Genomic DNA, 23,060 nt, shown 5'->3' with positions numbered 1-23,060 from the left:
AAGTCTCACTGACACAGCAGTAGAGAAGTTAGACCCTGAGTCCTGAGCGAGCAGGCCTTTTAAAGGGAAAAACTGTAAGCAGGGGGTTTCCATGACAGCAAGCAGGGGAGGTGGGTACATGTTTCCATGAGAGAAAGCAGGGTGTTTCACACCTTGATGTTACAGAATTGGGTAAAAGCCATAAGAGACAGGTGACTGTTTACATAATCACAATTGCCAGGGAGATTGTATCTATTTTTTACTAAACATTTATTCTGTGATATTTCCTGGAGGCCATTGCTTGGAGAACTAACTTTGTTTTCTGGCAGGTGCACATTCTGTGATATTTCCTAGTACATGAGTTCAGCTCCCAGTCAAAATGCCTCCTTATTTCAAAATGGAGTAACCCAGGCTAACTTAAACTCTTCACACACTTACATACATACATACATTTAGGGAAAATACTCACACATAAAATAAAGAAAATATACTTTTTTCTTTCTTTAAAGTTTAATTTATTGAGTAGTTGTTAGTGGACATGTATCTAGGACTCCATAACTAGAGAGTCAGTTACAGAGAGTAACTAGTTCTATATCCTTTGGCATGCATACGTACACCTAGGCAGCTACCAATTTCAACACATGGGAAATTCTTCTTCCAGAACCTGCATTTGTAAGACCTGGGGTCTCACAGCTCAGGAGTTCAAGATCACACACTTCCCAGAAACCCCCACAGACCACGACTCAATGTAAAAGGAAGACATTTAATTTAACCATTGCGCAATGGGGCCACCCCTGCCAGTCAGCAAACTGTGGCACCTGGAGACAAAGGCTTTAGGTTTTTAAAAGAAAAATTACGGGAAATTTGAAGTTGCAGTTTTGGCAATTTAGGATTGGATGAGGAAGCTATAAAGTAAGATAATTGGGTAGTCTTAGGTGCTCAAGCTTGGCCAGTCCTGCCAAGTGTGGATGCAGCTGCAATTGAAGGTGGAGGTGGTTAGCTCATCCTTGAAGATTAGGGGCTGCGGACTTTTGGCTGGAGGTCAGGAGCTACACAGAAGAAGTCTGTGTTGGTTGCTAAGAAACACTATCTCAAAGACAAGGGTCTGGTCCTTCTTTTTGCTGAGTGAACTAAATGGAATAAAATATTGCCATTGATCATAGATATTTGTGGTAATTCAGGGTTAATCCATTCAAAGTACTGTACTATGAATGTATATTTCTACAAAAAACACTTTCTTTAGATTACTGGGTATCGCTGCAAACACTGAAGACATGGGGGGGGGGAGTGTTTTACTTTACTTATGATTGGGTAATAAAAATAAAAACTGGCTAGGAATGGTGACACATACCTGCCGGGAGCCAAAGCTATTTACTGAAGCTAAAGTCAAATAATAAGCCAAGGCTATTTAGTGGAGACAAAGCTATTTACTGAAGCCAAAGCCAAATAGTGAGCAAAGGTCATTTAGTGGAGACCTAAAGCTATTTAGTGAAAGAGTTACCTAGGACCCTAAATCATGGGTGATAGATTTGTGAGGACATCTGTCTCTTAGTTGTAGAGCATCCGTGAGATATCTTAAGAAAACATCCTCACAGTATCTTCAGGTGCAATATTTAAGCTGTGAAAGCACTCTTCCTATCTCCTGCAGCAGTAATTTAACCTTCCCTCTTTTCTTGCCTTCTCCCTATATAAGTTGGGTAAACATTTCTAATAAACGAGGCTTTGATCAGACAAACAGACTTAGCCTTCATTCCTTGCGTCTCTTGTTCTCTACCTCATTCCTTCCACCCCTCTCTTTAGGAACCCCTTGAAGTCCCTCGGGTCGGGACACATACCTTTAATCCTAGACTTGGGAAAAGGAGAAAAGCAGATATGTGAGTTCAAGGTTAGCATGGTCAACATTCAAAGTTTCAAGGTCAGGTTGGTCTGCATAGCAAGATCCAGGGCAGAAAGAGCTACATAATAAAGAGACCCTGGCTCAAAATAACAACAAAAATGCTTAGGTAAATTAAAATTTTATATACGTTAGTAAAAAAACAAGCATGGTATAATTCTATGTTTCATACTCAAAATGATATGAGTTGGCAATGGTATGAATGTGAAATTCCTTTCAAAGGTTGGCGTGCTGACGTGCTGAGTACAACTTGGCCCATGGTGCAGTAATGCTGAAAGGTGAGTGAATCTCTACTAACTATATTGTGATGAGGGGAGGACATAGTGACTGGATCAAGGGGAAATGCCACAAAAGAGATTGTGATAATCTCATAGTTAGTCCCATCAGTTTGTATTGTTTTTAGTGCAATGCCAAAGCACATTTGTTTTCTCTCTTTACTTAGCTTGATCCCTTTGTGACTCTCCAATATATTATAAAACAACCAAGTACATCTACAGTAGATGCTAAAATGATGAAACTACCTGCTCTTGCATTTTTAACCTAAAAGGCTGTCATCAAAATAAATTTAATTTCTTGATAAAAGTTCTAAACATCAAGTGTTTTATTACAGCAACTGAAAATGGCAGAGCACACTAATTTCTCACAGCATTTATCATATTTGCTGCATGTATTGTCTCATCACCATTAAGGGATCCAATTTTGAGAAATCTCTAACATGAAACACCTATTCATTAATCCAGATACTGGGGGGAGAGGGGGACTGGTCACTGCTTCAATAGCAATGTATCAGATCCCTGGAGCTGACTACTACCCAGGAGCTGACACTCAGCAGCTACCAACATCCAGTTAAGTAAACAAGAATGTCTCCAAGCTTAGTCAAATATACCAGCACAGACTGTATCACTACTCAGGCTTCATGTCTGGTGAAGACTCAAATATTTGTTGTTAAAGTTATGTTTAACATTACCTGTGTCCATATGCATAATACATGAATTGGTACATCTCTGTTTATTACAATTTTATATAAAACTGGAATTACTATGAAAATATCTGATGGGCCTGGAGAGATGGTTCTATGGTTAAGAGCATTGTCTGCTCTTCCAAAGGACCGGGTTCAATTCCCAGCACCCACATGGTAGCTCACAACTATCTGTACCACCAATTCCAAGGAATCTGATACATTATTTAAAAAAAATTAACAATTATCTACTTTTTTCTGCAATGAGCTATACCTGCATGATAAAATGCATTCACAAAAAAGATTCATTGTGGGTTTTTCCACACTTGATTCTTCTAGAATTAACCTGGAAATGGAAAATGAAAAGGCAGGCTTCTCTTCTGTATGAAGGTACTGTATGGAGTATAAAAGGCTACTTAACATCTCTCAGAAAGATTCCCTATATTCATAAAGTGACTTGCCAATAATGAACTGTTAGCAATATAATGAGAAGAAATCACAGTCGAGAAGACTAAACATTACAGACATTTATTTCTCACTAATGTACCAGACATATAAAAGAGAAATAAAGGAGAAAGATGTTTTCTTCAAACAAATCTTAAATCCCAGAAAATATCTCTCAACAACTTTTGCAAAGATATCCTTGGGGTAACATGCACCTCACTCTGACATGACACAGAAACTGGAAAAAACTGCCTGCTATTCTTCAGATTGCCAAGTCTAAAAGCACTAGGGTTCATGACCTAAGAGTAGCTCACTTAACTTGTGATGGCAACAAGTGGAGGCTGATTTCTAACGATGTTCTTCCACACTGTAAGACTTCCCTTAGACTGTGCTGTCTGATCCCTGCTGAGGTGTGATAGGTAGTTAATAGGTTTTCAACATTAGAAGCTTTCTTTTCTCAAGTGAGTTCTCTGATGCATGCTTGGGGAAACTGCTAGCAGAATGTTGCCACAACGACCCCATTCACAGAGATTCTCCTCACAGGATGATCTCATATTTAACAAGGTGTGACTTCCAGGCAGTTTTCTAATGATTATATTTCTTAAAGAGGTTTTTCCCATGTCGACTTTCTCATGAATATTAAGGCATGAATGAGGTCAAAATGATCTCCAACATTAATCATATTCACAATTTGTTTCTAAATTATGTTATAGAAGTATTTTCCACATTCATGGCATTGATATTCTCTTCAATATGAGTTATCTCAGCTATATCAAAGAAAACACATGGTTACAACTCTTATATTCTTGAGATTCATGTTTCTCCTACATAAATACTTAGAAACACACCAAGTTTTGACCTCTAGTAAAACATTTTTCCACATGTATTACATTTATAAAAATTCTCTTCTGTGTGACTTTCCTTACAACTGCTTAAGTGCAAGTTCTGGTGAAACTTCCTTTATATTCATTCAATAATTCCTAAACTTTCTCACCCCGGGTGTGTTCTCTCCTGTAAACTGAGATTTGTTTTATAGAAAGAAAACCTATACTACTCATCCTTAAGTGGATTCTTGGAGTACATGGTTTATTCTGAGGCTTAAATGTCAGGCAAATATCTTTCTGTACCCATTATCATCATAGCTCCCCATGACTGTGAGTTTTTTGATGCCTACTTAGGTCTGATTTCTGTGAAAAGGTTTTTCCACATACAGAGACGTTCATAGGGTTTCTTCCCAGAATGAATCAACTCATGTACAATAAGGGATGATTTATAGCCAAACGTTTTCCCACACTGAATGCATTCATAGGGCTTTTCACCTGTGTGAATTCTATGATGCTCATTGAGGACTAACTTCCACTGAAAGGTTTTCCCACATTTATTGCATTCATAGGACTTCTCACCTACATGACTTATCTGATGCTTGTTGAGATACGACTTGTTTTGAAATGCTTTTCCACACTTTACATTCATTGATGAGTTGTGAGGTATGACTTATTTTGAAAGGCTTTTTTTCACACTCTTTACATTCAGGTAATTTCTCACTGTTGTGGATCCTCTGATGCCTCCTGAGGTCTGACTTTTGGTAAAAGGCTTTTCCACACTCATTGCATGCATAGGGCTTCTCACCAGTGTGTGTTCTATGGTGCATGTTGAAGTATGACCTATCATGGAAAGTTTTTCCACATTTTTCACATTCATAATGTTTATCACTCTTGTGAGTTCCCTGATGCATTCTGAGGTATGACCTCTTCAGAAAGGCTCTTCCACAGTCTTTACATTCATACTGTTTCTCACCAGTGTGAGTTCTCTGGTGCATTTTGAGGTACCACTTATATTGGAAGGCTTTACCGCACTCACAACATTCAAAGGGATTCTTCCCAGTATGAGTCCTCTCATGTACAATGAGGGCTGACTTTTGCCTGAAGGTTTTATCACATTCACTGCATCTAAAAGGCTTTTCTCTTGTGTGAATTCTCTGATGAATAGTAAGGGAAGATTTAGTGCTAAAGTGTTTCTCACACTGAATGCACACATGAGCTTTCTTTCTTTATGTGTCCTCTGATAAACTCTAAGGTCTAAACTAGGAATAGCACTTCCTCAAGATCCAGCCATACCACTCCTAGGCATATATCCAAAAGAGGGAAAAGTACACAATAAAGACATTTGCTCAACCATGTTTGTAGCAGCTTTATTTGTAATAGCCAGAAGCTGGAAACAACCCAGACACCCCTCAACTGAAGAGAGGATTCAGAAATTGTGCTATATCTACACAATGGAATATTACTCAGCAATGAAAAATGAGGAAATCATGAAATTTGCAGGTAAATGGTGGGATCTGGAAAAGATCATCCTGAGTGAGCTGTCCCAGAAGCAGAAAGGCACACACAGTATATACTCACTCATATATATATATAATATAGGATAAACCTACTAAAATCTGTACTTGTAAAGAAACTAAACAAGAGGGAGGACTCTAACTAAAGTGATCAGTCCGCATCCTGAAAGGCAAAGAGGATGGGCATCAGAAGAAGAAGAAAACAGGAAATAAGTTAGGAACCTGCCACAGAGGACCATGGAAAGGCTTTTCCCTGTAGACTATCAAAGCAGATGCTGAGACTTATGGCCAACTTTTGGGAAGAGTGCATGGAATCTTATGAAAGATGTGGGAAATAATAGTAAGATCTGGAGAGTATAGGAGTTCCACAAAGAGAGCAACAGAACCAGAAAATTTGAACACAGGGGTCTTTCCTGAGACTCATACTCTAACCAAGTATCATGCATGGAGATAACCTAGAAACCCTTCACAGATGTAGCCCATGGCAGTTCAGTGTCCAAGTGGGTTCCATAGTAATGGGAAGAGGGACTACCTCTTACATAAACTGATTGGCATGCTTTTTGATCACCTACCCCTGAGGGGGGAGTAGCCTTACCTGGACACAGAAGATGATAATGCAGCCACTCAGCCACTCCTGATGAGATCTGATAGACTAAGATCAGAAGGAAGGAGAGAGGGACCTCCCCTATCAGTGGACTCGGGGAAGGGCATGCTTGAAGAAGGGATAGGGAAGGTGGGATTAGGAGGGGAGGAGGTGGGGCTTATGGAGGGATACAAAGTGAATAAAGTATAATTAATAAAACTTAAAAAAATGTTTAAGGCCTAATTTGCTAGTAAATGTTTTCCTTCTTTCAAGGCATGTACAATATTTCCTCCCTGAGAATGTAGCTTGTTGTTTAGTGGGGTTACAGTTGTTACTGAAAGTTGCCTTCACTACCTTAGTCATGACATTTGATTTAACAGAAACTTCTTTGTATTCATTATGCTTACAGGAAGTCAATCCCATTTAAAGTTGCTTAGATGTACTAATCTTTTTTCAATAGTTTTGCCTCCTTTTCCTTTCTCCACTGTATTCAAAATTCTGCCATCCAGTTTGAATCTTGGAAATTCCATACAGTTTTCAATGCAGAAGAAGAGCAGCATGTACAGTGTATGGAAAATGAAGGTCAAACTATTTTAGAGAAACTCTGGAAAAGTGAAGACCTGATGGTCCAAAAGTGGGATCAACTAATAGAAATGTATCGGGAGCTGATGACAGTGTCCCAGCAGCCATATGTGGTGCTGCTCCAGGGGAGCATGGAGGAGTGCATGAAAGAGCTTCTTTATCTGAGGCCCACACTGTGACTATTACATCTAAGATAGCTGTCTACATTCCCTGCACTATTGTTAGTGGATTTTAGGGATAATCTGGAGACACTATGTTCTGTCATAACCTTAAAAGAGCAAGCTTTTGACCCTGTGTCAGTGGATTCCCCATTGAACATCTCCTTATTTTTTTGCTTTTGTAGCTTGCTTCCTTGAAATCCCAAACCGAGTTATTCCTGTTACTACATATTCATCCTTTTTGTCTCTACTTTAAAATTATGTACAGTTTTAATGAAATTTATAGTTATTTTCTTCTCTTTACAAAATGTAATTTTGTGTGTTCTTTGGAAGATGAATCTTCGAAGTATGAACTTTTTTTGGTGGTGAATGATGGCCTGAAACTCACAGTAATCCTGAGGTCTTAAAACCCCAAATTCTGGAATTTTAGGCATGTGGTGTCAGGCAGGGGTGAGGTCATACTTTTAAAGTAGTCTTAGTAAAAGCATGCCTGTGCATTGTGGACAGGCTCAAAGAATGTCACATTTGTAAACAGCTGCAGGTTGTAAAGCAATGTATGTTCACTATGTATGCATGTTCTTCTTAATTATTGCCCTCATAGTCTGATTTCTTCAAGAATTCTCTTCTGCTCATTTGCTTGGTTGGTATTCTCTTAAGACATCAAAATAAATTTGAAAGATCAATAAGTGTGATGATGACTAACATTTGTATGAACTTCATATACAAACATTGTATGTCATTTCTTCAGAAATCTAAACTATTCTTGTTGTCTTTGCAGGATTTGGAAGACATGTTCAGAAGGTGAGTATAGTCATCAGTGCAAGCCAGGATCCTTAAAGTATGCTATAAAACTGACCAATCTGCCTTAGCAATCTAAAAATATACTTTAGACAGGAATAATCAATTGCTTGTGTATGATGCTTGAGATTGGTTTCATGTATATGATATCTGTTCTTCTTTATCAGAAAGTGCCTTTACTTATGAAATAATAGTGGAATATGCGGGACACTATTTTGCTGCCTGGGGATCATGGAGCTTCACCTTTGGAAAGTATTCCTGGGAACTAGATTTGAAGGATTCTTGGGACTGGGCTGTAGGGGTGTGTCAGGATGCCTGGTTGAGGAAGAGAAACCAGCAGACTGAACCTGAGGGTGCATTTCCTCTTGTGTGTGTGAAGCAGAGTAATCAGTACAGTCTCCTCACCAAGTGAGAATAAACCCATCACTGTGTAGAGAAGCCAGTGGGCTGTGTTGGTGTGCTCCTTGGTTGTGAAGATAGATGTGCAAGTTTCCTGAAAGTCGCCAAGACTTCGTTCATATACAGTTACTCTCCTGGCACCTTCAATTACCCTGTCAGGCTTTTCTTCTCATCTGGCCACACATGACCATAGGAAGCTGTAATCCAGTACTTTAGTGCTGTTTAAGGGTTTCCTTCTGTAAATTTATTCCTTCTATTGCTATGAAATATTAAAATTCTATTAAATATAAAAGATGGTTGACTATTTTTTCCTCACCTGTTTTTAAAACAGGGTTTCATTTTTTCTTCCATTTACCTATTTATTTATTTAACCACTTGACAGCCTTATCTTAGCCTTCTTCCTCCTTTCTTCCCAATCTCTTCATTAAGCCCCCACCTTTTTCCTTCTCAGAGAAGAGTATACACCCCATGGGTACCAACCCACGCTGGCACCTCAGGTCACAGTAGGACTAAGCACATCCTCCCCCACTAAGGCCTTACAAGGTAGCCCAGCTAGGAGAAAGGGATCCAGATGCAGGCAACAGAGTCAGAGACAAATCCTACTCACCTTGTTGGGGGACCCATATGGTGACTAAGCTGAACATCTGCTACATGGTCCATCCCATTAATGCCCTCTGGTTGGTGGTTCAATCTTTGTAAGCCCCAATGAGCCCAGGTTACTTTATTCTACAGGTCTTGTGGTTTGCTTGACTGCACTATCTCCCTCAATCCTTCCTCTCACTTTTCCACAAGTCTCCCCTAGTTTGTCATATTGTTTGGCTAAGACAGGGTTTCTTTATGTAGCTCTGACTTTCCTGGAACTCACTCTGTAGACAAAGTTGGCCTGGAATTCACAGAGATCTTCCTGTTTCTGCCTCCCAATGCTGGGACTAAAGCTATGCTCTCCTTTCTTTTCTCCTTCCTGTTTTCCTTTCTTCCTTCATTCGTTCCTTTAAAAAAAGTTTTTTCGAAGGAACCAGACAGTAGCCTACCAGAGAGGGCCTCTGAAAGACTCTACCCAGTAAGGTATTGAAGCAGATGCTGAGACCCATAGCCAAACTTTGGAGAGAGTGCAGGTAATCTTAGGAAAGAAGAAGGAGATAGAATGACCTGGAGGGGACAGGAGTCCACAAGGTCACCAACAGAACCAAAAATTCTGTGCCCAGGGGGTCTTTTCTGAGACTGATACTCCAACCAAGTAACATGCATGGAGATATCCTAGAACCCCTGCTCTAATATAGCCCATGCCAGGTTAGTCTCCAAGTGGGTACCATAGTAAGGGGAATAAGGGCTGTCTCTGATATGAACTCAGTGGCTAGTTCTTTGATCACTTTCCCCTGAGGTGGGGACAGCTTTACCAGACCTCAGCAGAAGACAAATACAGCCAGTCCTGATGAGACCTGATATACTAGGGTCAGGTGGATGGGGAAGAGGTCCTCTTGGTGTCCAGCTGATCCACCTGGACTTGGGGAGAGGCATGGGAGGAGATGAGGGAAAGACAGTGGGACTGGGAGGGGGGAGAGAAGGGGCTATAGACAGGATACAAAGTGAATGAATTGTATTAAATAAAAAAAGTAAAAAATATATTGACCCAAAAATAGGTAAGGGGCTATTTTAAATTGTTTTCCTATTTATTTATTTTGTTCACTTTATGGCCTGATTGAAACACCCTCAGTCTCTCCTCTCAGTCCCACCTTCATCCATTCCCAAATCCCATTATCCTCTGAGATTTGGAAGCCCATCATGGGCACCATCCCACCCTGGTACATCAAGTCACAGCAGGACTAGCTGCATCCTCTCCCACTGAGGCCAGACAAGGCACCCCATTTATGTGAAAGGAATCCAAAGGCAGGCAAAAGAATCAGAGACAGTGTCTATTCTAGTTGTTAGGGAACCTACCTGAAGAACAAGGTGCATATATGCTATATATGCATAGGGAGCCTATGCCCATCCCATGCATGCTCTTTGGTTGGTGGTCCAGTCTCTGTGAGACCCTATGGACCAAGGTTAATTGACTTTGCATGTCTTTCTGTGCTGTCCTTGACCCCTTCAGCTCCCTCAACTCTTCCTCCCACTCTTCCACAAGACTCTTCTAGAGTCTTGCCAATTGTTTGGCTGTGTATCTCTCCATTTGCTTCTATTAGTGGCTGGATAAAACTTCTTCCAAGACAGTTATGATGGGCCCCTGTGTACAAGCCTAGCAGACCATCACCAATAATATCAGGGGTTGGCTCTCTCCAATGGAGTGTGTCTCAGTTGTGCCAATCTTTGGCCCTTACTCTGTCAGGCATTTCTTCTCCACTGGCTACACAAGAGCGTAGGAAGCTATAATCTACTACTTTAGTGCTGTTTAAGTATTTCCTACTATAATGTTTTGTAGCCATTAAATAATATAATGCTATAAAGGGTAAAAGAAAATGGCTGAGTATCTGTGATTCATATATTCTACCCAGAACACTTCCTTTCACACTGGTTCTTGTTTGTTGTTTTTTTGTTTTTGCGTGCTGGTGAGAATTACTAATTAGGACTTAGGCTCTAGTTTAATGATAAAGCCGTGGGTATGATCAGTACACTGATCTGGATTCCAGCATCCTAAAAATGTTATGTATCTGTGTGAGTCTAAATAAGTGGTGTCAAGCCGGAGCACAGAGATGCACTGTAGGCAGATTTGTTGATCCTTGAAATCTTTGAATCCATATTTTATCTAATAAAATGTAATCATTCATTATCTGAGACAGAAAAAAAAAGCAGGGTCTCATTATCCTAAAACAAGGGATTGTTTTTTTTTTCTGAAAAAAAAAATAAAAGGAAAAAAAAGAAAAAAGAAAAAAGTGACTTTCTCCTATTCTTTATTTTTAAGCTATTTTATGTTTGCAACACACTCGAAATAAATGTTTTTTTAATTTATTTTATTTTATTTTTCTTTATTAATTACACTTTACTCACTTTGTATCTGCCCCAATTCTCTCTCTCCTCCTGTCCCAATCCCTCCATTCCTCCACCCTCTGCATGCATGCCCATCCCCAAGTCCACTGATAGGGGAGGACTTCTTTTCCTTCCTTCTGATCTAGTCAATTAGGTCTCATCAGGAGTGACTGCCTTGTCCTCTTCGGTGGCCTGGTAATGCTGCTTCAACATCAGGGGGAGGTAATTAAAGAGCAGGCCAACCAGTTCATGTAAGAGATAGTCCCTGTTCCTATCACAATGGAACCCACTTGGATACTGAATTGCCGTGGGCTACATCTGTGCAAGGTTATCTCCATGTATAGTCCTTGGTTGAAATAGCAGTCTCAGGAAAGAGCCCTGTGTTCAGATTTTTTAGTTCTGTTGCTCTCCTTGTGGAGTTCCTGTCCTCTCCAGATCTTACTGTTTCCCAATTCTTTCCTAAGATTCCCTGAACTCCGCCTAATCCAGTATATAAAAAGAACTAAAGAAGTTAAACAGCAAAAAATCAAGTAATCCAATCAAAAAATGGGGTACAGAGCTAAACAGAGAATTCTCTACAGAGAAATATCGAGTGGCAGAGAAACACTTAAAGAAATGCTCAAGCTCATTAGCCATCAGGGAAATGCAAATCAAAACAACCCTAAGATTTTACCTTACACCCATCACAGTGGCTAAGATCAAAAACTCAAGAGACAGCACAAGAGCCAGATTGATTTCCAAAGTGGTTGATATGCCTACCCTAGCTCCTGAATAATGACATGCAAACTTTTATTTTTTTATTATAACCATCTGGGACTATAGCTGAGAATATACTGACCTATTCTAACACCAGCCTACTTTCCAGCTGTGTGGCTCATTACCTGCCATCTAAGTATTTCTCTTGCACCTCCTTACTCATCTGTGTCCTCATGCCAACCCTCTTTTGAGGATGCCTTCCCCCCAACCCAGGACCCCATCACTGAGATCAGAAGTCCCTCCTTATCCTTTCCTTCCCTGCTATTGACAGTTCAGCCCTTTATTAACTAATCAGAAGGTTAGTAAGAACAATGTTTACACAACATTGAGGCAGGAGATGTTTCCTAGAAATGACAGTGCTAAGGCCTGGACTGAAACCAGATCTCTGGGTACAGAAATCAGTTTTTAAACACACAGTGCACAAAAACTACCTCTAACAGCAAGAGCTAGCCCTGCTCCCTACTGGCTAAAGCACTTGGAAGAGTGAAGCCTGTACCTCTCCTGGGCAACACAGTAGGGCTGTGTATTCCCTGATGGGGAAGGCATTGGTGAGCCAGTCCCAGGGTTTGAGAGCAAGAGAGCTATCCCAGCACCTCACAGGCTGCAGCATTTGGGAGAGTGGGCCCAGTGCCTCTGCTGGGCAGCACAGTGGAGCTGGCTTTGGAGTCATGGGTGTGGTAGAGCTGCCCAGCTTTAGGGCATGAGATCAGGAAAGCTGACCTTGCCACCTGCCCATGGCAGCACTGGGAGTCCTATAAAGAGAAGTGCTGGAGAGCTCACCCTGGTGGTGGTGATAAGGGAGAGTCAATGGGCCAACCAGCTCTGCTATCACCCAGGCTCAGCTCCAGGTTTCAGAGTTGGCCCATCCCAACATCTGTATCATCTGTGAAGGACTGGGACATATGAAGAGGTTGGCCAATCCTGCTGATTTAAAGCTGCAGGATTTTTATAACACAGGGCAACAATAGCATAACTGAAAGGAGTCCCATTGAGGACCTAATATTGATGAATCAGAAAGCCAGATAACTTGAACCAGACCAATGAGTCATTGCAATGAACATTTAAAAGTGAAGATGTGTCGTGATATTTAGTGAGTTTGAGGACAGCCTGGTCTACAGAGCTAGTTCCCGGGCAGGCAAGTCTACATACACACACACCAACCCATCCACACCCAACTATCCCTCCCCCACATAAACTCTATCTTGTGTCAATTTAAAATAAAATTAGCCAGCACAATACACATCAGTGCTAGGAAGCATTAAGATAGCATCCTACATCTAAATAATATTTTTATGATTCTAAATCCAACTGGGTTCCTGAGCATATTTAAAAAGGGCTTTAGTTCTGAACTTGAGCTTCATTCCTAATTAGTACTTCTGACATGTATGCAAAAACTAAGAAACAAAAAATGAAACTAGAGAAACCTGCTTTAAAAGGTGTTCTGGGTAGACTCTGGGGGCCACAAAGAAAAGAAAACACAGTTAACCATGTTTTATATTTAATGGTATTTTAATATTTAATGGCAAAAAATAACATTATATTAGGAAATACTTAAACAGCACTGAAGTACTGGATTACAGCTTTCTATCAAAATGTGCCACCAAAGGAGAAGAAAGGCCTGACAGGGTAATTGAAGGCACCCAGAGGGTAACTGAACATGAGGGAACTCTTGGCTACATCCAGGAAACTCACACATCCACTCTCACAATCAAGGAGCACACCAACCCGGCCCACTGGCTTCTCTATATAGTGGTGAATTACTGGGCAGGTGGTGAGGAGACTGTACTGATTGCCCTGTTTCACACACACGTGGAGAAACACACCCTCAGGTTCAGTCTGCTGCCTTGTATTTGTTAAATACTCATCCTCACAGACTCCTACAGCCCAGTCAGGAGAGTCCATTAAATCCATCTCCCAGTAATATTTCCTAGAGAAGAAGCTCTGTGATCCACAGGAAGCAAAATAGTGTCCAGCTGATCCTACAGATGTCTCCTGATGGTGAGAGCTAAAGGTGAATCTTTTCATGACATCAAATAGGTTCATCTTGTCATGGAGTAAGATTGCATTTCCAAAGAATATGTTCACTGTAGGAAGAGGCAAAAGACAACTATTTAGTTGAAAAGACTGTTTACAATTCTTAGGTGAGAGAGGTACCTGGAGATTGCCTGAATTATAAAAGAGAAGGCTAAGGGTAGCAGGTTAAATGTAGCTCAAATACTTCAAAGTCAAGAAATTCCACAAGAAACTGAATGGGATCCTGATAAAAATTTGCTGATGCTGTAGAGGTGGCTTTTCATTACACCTGGCAAATGGAAGATGTGTACTTTGCAGCTAGGTCTGGAGCAAAGACTGTCCTTACCTGTTTCCATTAATAGTTATTTCTAAAATAGAAGCAATGATGATGGTATTTTTATTTGCATGTAAGCACTCATGTTTATACTCAAGTAAAGAATAAATGTGCATTAGAAGTGGTTCCCTGGTTGTAATTGTCTGGTTTAACCCCTCCCTCCTCTGATACTCTTTCCATATGAAGTCACAATTCACATTTAGATCTAACAGGGGAATTAAGACACTGCCTCTTGACCTATCTATTTGTTTTATTTTTATTGCTCATGATATATGCCTTGGTGTATATAGTTATTTTATGTTTACTAAATTCTTTTTTGATAGAGAGCCTTGGTATATATTTTTGACTGGCTTGGAACTCCCTATTTCAAACAGGCTAGCCTCAGACTCATAGGCAATCCTCATGGCTCCACATTTTAATGTTGGGATTACAAGTGTACACCACTATATTTTATATATTTTTAAACTAAGAAGTGTAACATACTTTTAAAAAATTCAACTGCTAAAATGATTAAGGGAAAACAATCAAATAACTCCAACACTTAGAATGATTTAGATGGTCCTGAATTAATTATCATTTCTTATGTCTCAAGGAACAGGTGTTACTATATTTTCATCCTGGATCACATACAACATTATATTCATGTTCATTTATGCTTGTTGTTTGTTAAGTGACCACATGAATAAACACTATTAGAAATGTGACTTACAATGACATAACCTTCAGAGGAGTTACAAATTCATATACACAACACTTATGTCATTGTTGAAGGGCAACTTTGGTCATTTCAGTAGTGCTGATACTTACCTAGGAAGCACTTGCACCTCTCAATCAGTCCAGTGATGGGCAGGACACTGAGCTCTGGTTTCATCACCTGGGGCATGCACAGCTGCACTGACTCACTTCTGCAAGGAGAGGAAGACTTTGATCTGCCTGGTGCTAAAGACACCATCACACTGATGAGGAGAAATGCTCACTCCAAGTTCAGACAATGACTCAGGAGTTAAATCCCTTCCCACACAAGCCTGGCAACTTGAGTTCAATCCCAGGAACCTGTGGTGGAAGGAAAGGACTGACTTCTGAAAGTCATCCTCTGACCTCCACACATGTACAATGGCACACATGCATGCATGCACACACATAAAGAGAACAAATCTAATTAGTACAAATAAACACTTGTCTGAACATCTTTCACACAAGCATTTTCTGATATCATAGTGACCCCACGAACAGAAGACAGGGCTGTTTCCCCCAGATGTTCTTTTTGAAGCCTTCGGGCTTCCCATTTGGTTTTCCATGCATTCTGCCATTTCTTCTACTACTAGAAAAAAAGGGTGATGTACTTCAAGGTTTATGATTTCAAAAGTAGATATTTTATCACCAAGCCCTCTTGTATACACTGCTTCACTATTATGTAGTAAGTAAAGGCACTTTCTGGTAAAGAAGAACAAATGTCATGTACATGAAACCAATCTCAACCATCATACACAAGCAATTGAGTATTCCTATCTAAAGTATATTTTTAGTTTGCTAAGGCAGCTTCGTCAATTTTATAGCACACTTCAAGGATCCTGGCTTGCAATGATGACTATACTTGCCTTTTGAAGATGTCTTCTAAATCCTGCAAAGACAACAAGAATAGTTAAGATTTCTGAAGACATGGCATACAATGTTTGATTATAAAGTTCAGATAAATGTCAGTCATCATCAAACTGATCCACCCTGCAAATATATTTTCATGTCTCAGAATAAAGCCAACTAAGATTAGCAGAGGAGAAATCTTGATGAACTCACACTGTGAAAGTAACACTGAAGAAGAAAATGCATAGTGATTGTACTTTGCTTTGCAAAGGGGACTTTCCTTGAGCCTGCCTACAAAGCATAGGAATACTTTTTATGGAGAATACTTCAAAACTGTGACTTCACCCCTGACTGGTACCTCATAGCTATAATTCCAGAATTTAGAGTTTTAAGGCCTTATGATAACTGTGAGTTTCAAGCCAGCTAGTACCACAAAAAGAAGACCATATATCAAAACCACTATTTCCCAAAGTACCCTCAAAAACACAGCTTTAAAAAGAAGAAATTAGGTAAACTGTGTATAAATAGAGGTGAAATATTCAAGTAGAAGCTCACTGGAATGTTTGGTAACAGGAATAACTGAAAATGGGATTTCAAAGAAGCAAGCTACAAAAACAAAAAAAAAAAGATGTGATATTTAATAGGGAATCTACTGACACACTGTCAAAAGCTTGTTCTTTTAAGATCATGGCAAAAACTAGTGTCTCCAGGTTATCCCTAAAAAGGAAATCCACTGACAATAATTGCAGGGAATGTAGACAGCTATCTTAGGTATAAGAGCCAGAGTGTGGGCCTCAGATAACAAAGCCCTTTCATGAACTCCTCCATGCTCACCTGGAGCAGTACCACATATGACTGCTGAGATATTGTCATCAGCTCCCGATACATTTCTTTCAGTTGGTTCCTCTTTTGGACCATCAGAGCTTTACTTTTCCTGAGTTGTTCTAAAATACATTGGGCTTCATTTCTCATACACTCTATATGCTGCTTTTCTTCTTCATAGAGGACTGGCTGTAGTTTCCTATACTCTAACCTGATCATTTCTTTCTGAAGAGACACGTAGTCCTGAAGAAAAAGGGACATTCTAGATCACATTTACAGAACATTTTATCCTCTCAACTGACTTCTTCTATGTTTAAATTCGACTAGTGGATCCTGTCAGTGTGCTGCACACTGATTTGCTGTATTTTCAGAAATGGAAATTATTTTATTTCATTCAATTCTACTTTGTTAATGGCACAATCAATGAACCCATAATTTTGCTAAGAATTTTTATCAAATTAATGATATCCTGAGCCACCTGAAGAAAAGGTATTCATTGGTAATTCATACTTTCATACAAATTTGAAATTCTGCATGTAGTGATTAAATATCATGACACAGCCATAGAGTCAAGGCACTGTGCCAAACTGTCAGCAAGTCACTCATTAGTCTCAACATTCTCTGCCACAGCTTGGCCATGCTCTCTGAGTGCAGACTTGTATACCACACTCAGAATTAGAGGCCTGCAGAAAAGGTTTTCCTATTATCAACACCCATGCCTTATTCTCAACTTTTGAATGAGCAGGTTTGCAAGAGAGCTGCCTCAACCTATTTTCAAGCTGATTTTCAGCATCAGTCTCATACCCACCATCCACTGAGTTGACATTCTGTTCTCTGCATTTAGACTCTCCTGATTTTCTTGGAGCTTCTCCCATAAAGATGCCATTAGATTTAGAAATTTCTCCTGTAAAAAGTAAAAAATATCCACTTTAGGTAAATGAATCCTACTGATGAACTCTTAGGCAATGAACACATTACTGTAGGGAGAGTGGAAGGATCACAATATCCTTTATTTTTTACTATTGTTGACTATGAATTTTAGATTTCAGGGAAGAGAAATAAAAAATACAACATAACCCTTTGCTCACTTAAGTGATTTATGAGCCTGACTGTCTGGGTAACTTGTATCTGGTTGGGATGCCCAGATCCTTCTCTCTAGCTAATTCCAATGTATTTTTTTTTCTCATTTAGTCTCCAGTCATGGACATTTTTGAAGATATGAATTTACTATGTCATTTTCCAGTGACCTGAGCATAGTGAATCATAAAACTAGAAATTTTCTTTACATTATTATTTTCTGAAACTGTGTTTACATTTGTGATTACCCTTTCTCCATTAGCTGTTTTAAAAAAGCCTCCATTCAGAATGTAATTGTTTCAACATCATCAGGACAGGAATCTTCCTGTGCTCTCCTAAGCCTCCTCTCTCCAGCTGTCATGTTCTCTCAGAACCATTACTTACCATTTGCCTCTCAGCAGCTGCTTCAATGGGACAGTGTCTGTGACCCTTGTGCTCCTGAGAGTCAGAGCACCATTGACAGAGGAGGATCCTGTTCTCCTCACAGAAGATCCTCTTTGCCTCCTTGTGGGTCACACACTTGTGCTCCTCAGAGTTCAGGTACTTCATGAGGCTGTCCTGTCTGGCAATGGACACCAGCTTCTTCAGAACAACGTTGGTTCTGAAGTCCTTCTGCTGGGATGGATGCCTACACGGGGGACAGTGGACAGGAACTTGCAGGTCTTCCCAGAAAAGGCAGAGGCAGGCCCGACAGAAGCTGTGTCCACAGCTTATGGTGATTGGGTCTGAAAGGCAGCCCAAGCATATGGAGCAAGTGAGCTCTTCCTGGAAAGCCTGTGAGATGCCTGACTCCATTTTCCTGAGGAAAGAAACAGAATTACTATTATTGGGCACTAGAGAAGCAAGAAACTTCACAAAATCTAATTTAAGTTGTGATTCAGTTCTGTCTGTGTCAAAACAGGATTCATTTTTTGTATGACCAAAAAGAAAATGAAGCATAGGTTTATAGTTGTTGATAATTCCTGGCACACTTTTCTCTATGGAAACACAGAGGATCTGATGACCTTCTGTGTCTTCCCATCTGCAATTCTCCTGGAGACTTCAGCCCAGATTGGTACATTGATTCAAGGCCATAGCCATCTTCAATGTAGAAAAAAACAATGTGGGAGGAAAAATACACTGTAAAGTGACCAAAGTCAATCAACTCCACAGCTGGCCTTTCATTGCAGACGTACGTTAGTAGAACACTTCCTTCTTTTCTATTCAATAAAATAAACCCTACTTCACACCTTGTCCATTAAATGCTTTTGTTTGATATCACATTAAGTTTCCTTTGTTCCACCACTTGCCAAGAATAATACTTTATGATGGCTCATAACTCAAGAGTATTGGCCATCATGCTGTGAAAGAAATGGTGACAGGAGCTCAAAGCAGCTGGTCTCCTGGCATCCAACATCACAGTGGGAAGCAAAGAAAACTTATGTTCAGCTCCTCTTCTGCTTTTTCTTTAGTTTGAGACCATAACCCATGAAATGGTGCAATTATCTCAATAGAATTTATGGTGGAACTTTGCATCTGAAAAATCAAACCCAATAATCATTCACACACTTGAGAAGTCATTTTCATACCAATCCTAAATAACATCAATTGAATACTAGGAGAACCCTCTGTGGAAATTGTTTGCTTCCCAAAGACACAACTCCTGCCTTGAGTTTATGAGGGAAAATCTTGAGACATAAAGGAAGCTCTCATGACTATTTGAGACTTAGTTATCTAACTAATAGGGTTCCCATTTTTCATCGGTTTTAACTTTTACAAAAGAAATAATCTTGCTTTGATTGAGGCCAATTTTGTGAAAATAACTTAAGTTCCTGGGATTTGACACTGATAGAGTCAAATGGCTATATAGGTGGTTGAGAAATAACTCAAAATCCAGGACTAACACTCATTTTCAACGATTAGAAAAATGAGGTGGCCTTAACTTCTCTGATGGTCATGTTTTCCATGAAGTTAATTTTTTTGTATATTAGACAACTCACCCCATAATGCTTTGAAAGTAAACAGAGATAACTAAAATCAGAGAAACTGAGGATTGTATCAGACTTTAACCAGAATGTACTATTATAAACGGAATGGTGTGATTAATGCTGCCTTTAACTGCATGTAGCCTTCCAACTCAATATCAAGCTCTGTCAGGAATAGCCAATTCTACCAACATGGTAGATTATCAAGCAGCCCAGAAGACTCAATGCAATTCTTACCAAAATTCCAACACAGTTCTGTAAAGACCTTAAAAGAACAATTCTCAACTACATATAGAAAAATAAAACAGCGAGCATAGCTGAAACAATCCTATACAATAAAACAAAATACAAGAACCAAAAACTTCCTGAGGTATCACCATCCGTGATATGCTGTATTACAGAGCAATAGTAAGAAATCCCATGTTATTAGTATAAAAACAGAGAAGTTCATGAAAGGAATTGAAGAGTCAGAAATAGACCCAGATACTGGAGTTTTTACAAAGAAGCCAAAACCATTCAACAAATTGTGTTGGTCTAACTCAATGTCTGTATGCAGAAGAATGCAAATAGATCTATATTAATCACCCTGCACAATTCTACACTTCAGGAGGTTCTAAGACCTCAACATAAACCAGATACACTAAATCTAATGAAAGAGAAAGTGAAAAATAGACTTGAACTCATTGGTACAGGAAACAACTTCCTAAACAGAACAACAACAGCTCAGGCACTAAGATCAATAATCAATAAATGGGACCTCATGAAATTTAAAAAGTTCTCCAAGGCAAAGGACACTCTCAATAGCACAAAACAGCAGCCTTCAGAATGGGAAAAGATCTTCACTAACCCTACATCTGACAGAAAGCTAATATCAAAAATATATAAAGAACTCAAGAAATTAAACACCAGCAAACCAAAAAACCCAATTAAAAAATGTGGTATAGAGCTAAACAGAGAGTTCTCAAGAGAGAAATCTCTAATGATCAGTTAAAGAAATGTTCAGTGTCCTTAGTCATCAGGGAAATGCAAATCAAAATGACACCAAGATTAGATCTTACACCCATCAGAATGGCTAAGACCAAAAAGTCAAGTGCAGCACATTCTAGCAAGCATGTGGAGCAAGAGGAATGATCCCCCATTGCTGGTGGGAGTGAAAACTTGTACAACTACTGCAGAAATCAATCTAGAGTTTTCTCAGAGAACTGGGAAACATTGTACATCAAGACCCAGATATACCATTCCTAGCTATATACCCTAAAGATGCTCCACCGTACCACAAGGCCACTTGCTCATCTATGTTCATAGCAGCTTTATCCATAATAGTCAGAGGCTGGAAAGAACCTAGATGCCGCTCAACTGAAGAATGAATGATGAAAACGTGGTACACTTGCACAATGGAATACTACTCAGTGATTAAAAACAGAAAAAATTACTTCTATGCTGTTCCTAAATATCTCTAAATTCTGATATATTTCCAAATAATTTGGAGCATTTAATCATTATATATTATATGTATATCCATTATTTGGAGGTGTTAGTCTTGCATCTATGAAGTACATACAAAAGAAAACACTCTTAAAATATTTTATAATTTGGCAAAGCACAAAATTGAAAAGTATCTTGTAACAATCCCCCAGATCATCACATCAGACTATCTAGAATGTTCATTATGACAAATCTAAAAATATCCATAATTTTAACCCACATTATATAGGAAGAAAGATGACCAAATGGCAACTAAATCACTTTTTTTTTGTTAAACAGTAAAAATGTTAATTCTAAACAGAACCTTCAGATTTGTAATTAATTAAAACTAAAAAACATAATGTACTTTTCCCTTGTGAATTTCTCACTCACCCAAGAAATTTTCTCAGGCCTCAGCAGTGTTTGGTAGAGATGCACTAATGTTACTTCAGCTCTGGGGTCAAATTCTCAATGTGTGGAGGTGATAGATCTAGCAGGGTCTGGAGCTAGTAAGTTTGGAAACACACTCTGTCTAGTCTGGAGAACAATGAACCTGGTTAGTCCCTGGAGTCTCCTTTTATGGAGTCTCTGAAGACCACACCCACTTCTTCCCCTGGTTGCTTTCACTAATGCTTCCAATAGTGAGTTCTAGTAGATTGAATCAACCTTGTTTCCAATCTGCACAAGCAAATATCCACAAGTTTTCCTGGGTTACTGTTTAGCTGGGTGGAGGCTCACACCTTTAATCCCAGAGTCCTAGGTCCTGGGCTAATGAAGCAGGAAATTTTTAGTTCAAGGCCTGCTAAATTATACATTAAGAACTTTGCTTTTTTATAAAAAAAGTGCATAATTTACAATAATATTTTACAGTGCTCATATTTTGTTTTGAATCATGTAACAGATGATGGTGTCATCCATCTCTGATTCAAGCAAATACCAAGAATAAAATGTTAAGATCTTCAAGAATTCCATCTTTGTTTTGATCACATTCATCTGAAAGGTTACTTCTTCCAGCCATCCCCATTCCCTACTCACTTAACTTTATTTTCTTAAAAAAAAGTATAAAAAAAAGACATAAATCTCATTCTGTTTACTTTGACTCTGTAGCATGACTTTGGAGTTCAAGGATTCCTAGCTCCCCAGCTGTCTAGAGTTCGTGTTGACCAGACAGAGAATTGTGTGTTAATGCTGTAGATGTATAGTTAAAAACCTACCACATCTCAATCAGGTACTTTTTCACATGGATGCTGAGTTTGTATATTTCATGTTTTTAGCTGAAATAAAATTGCATCACTTTCCCATTCTCTTCCCTTCTTACAGATCCTTTATATAGGCAGCCACAAGAGAGAAGTTTTGGGTAAGGTTTTAGGTAGATCCTCACACCTGGAAAGATCTGGGTTTGGGTGGGTCTTTCCGCTTCAAATAATTCAATCAAGAAAAATCACTCCCAAGAAAAATTCCAGCTGGGCAGGTGTAGTGGTGCATGCCTGTAATCCTAATACTCAGGGAGGCAGAGGCAGTCAGATCTCTGAGTTTAAGGCCAACATGGTATCCAAAGTGAGTAAAGGACAGCCAAGACTACATAGAGAAACCCTGTCTCAAAAAGAAAGAGAAAGAGAAAGAGAAAGTCAAAGAGAAAGAGAAAGAAAGTCAAAGAGAAAGAGAAAGAAAGAGAAAGAGAAAGACAAAGAGAAAGACAAAGAGAAAGAGAAAGAGAAAGAGACAGAGAAAGAGACAGAGAAAGAGACAGAGAAAGAGACAGAGAAAGAGAAAGAGAAAGAGAAAGAGAATGAGAAAGAGAAAGAAGAGAAAGAGAAGAGAAAGAGAAAGGTAGATTCCAACCTCCTGGGTTTTAGTTAACTCCAGATGCCGTCAAATTGACAAGCAAGACTAAAGAAGGGTGGGACTTTTTCAAAATTTTCCACTACCACATCAATACGTCCATTGTTCTG

General features: G+C 39.3%; 2 pseudogenes; both read right to left on the bottom strand.

Moving 5' to 3' along the window:
• Positions 1-3,895, bottom strand: part of LOC132654795 (zinc finger protein 717-like) — a 9,476-nt pseudogene extending 5,581 nt beyond the window's left edge.
• A 516-nt stretch (positions 3,896-4,411) lies between these two features.
• LOC132654794 (zinc finger protein 182-like) lies at positions 4,412-18,475 on the bottom strand (annotated as a pseudogene).
• Positions 18,476-23,060: the final 4,585 nt, after the last annotated feature.

Source organism: Meriones unguiculatus, chromosome 6 (assembly GCF_030254825.1).
Source record: "Meriones unguiculatus strain TT.TT164.6M chromosome 6, Bangor_MerUng_6.1, whole genome shotgun sequence".
In the NCBI taxonomy this organism is placed as follows: Eukaryota; Metazoa; Chordata; class Mammalia; order Rodentia; family Muridae; genus Meriones; species Meriones unguiculatus.
Note: the sequence above shows the minus strand (reverse complement) of the source record. Positions and strands in the feature narration are given on the sequence as shown.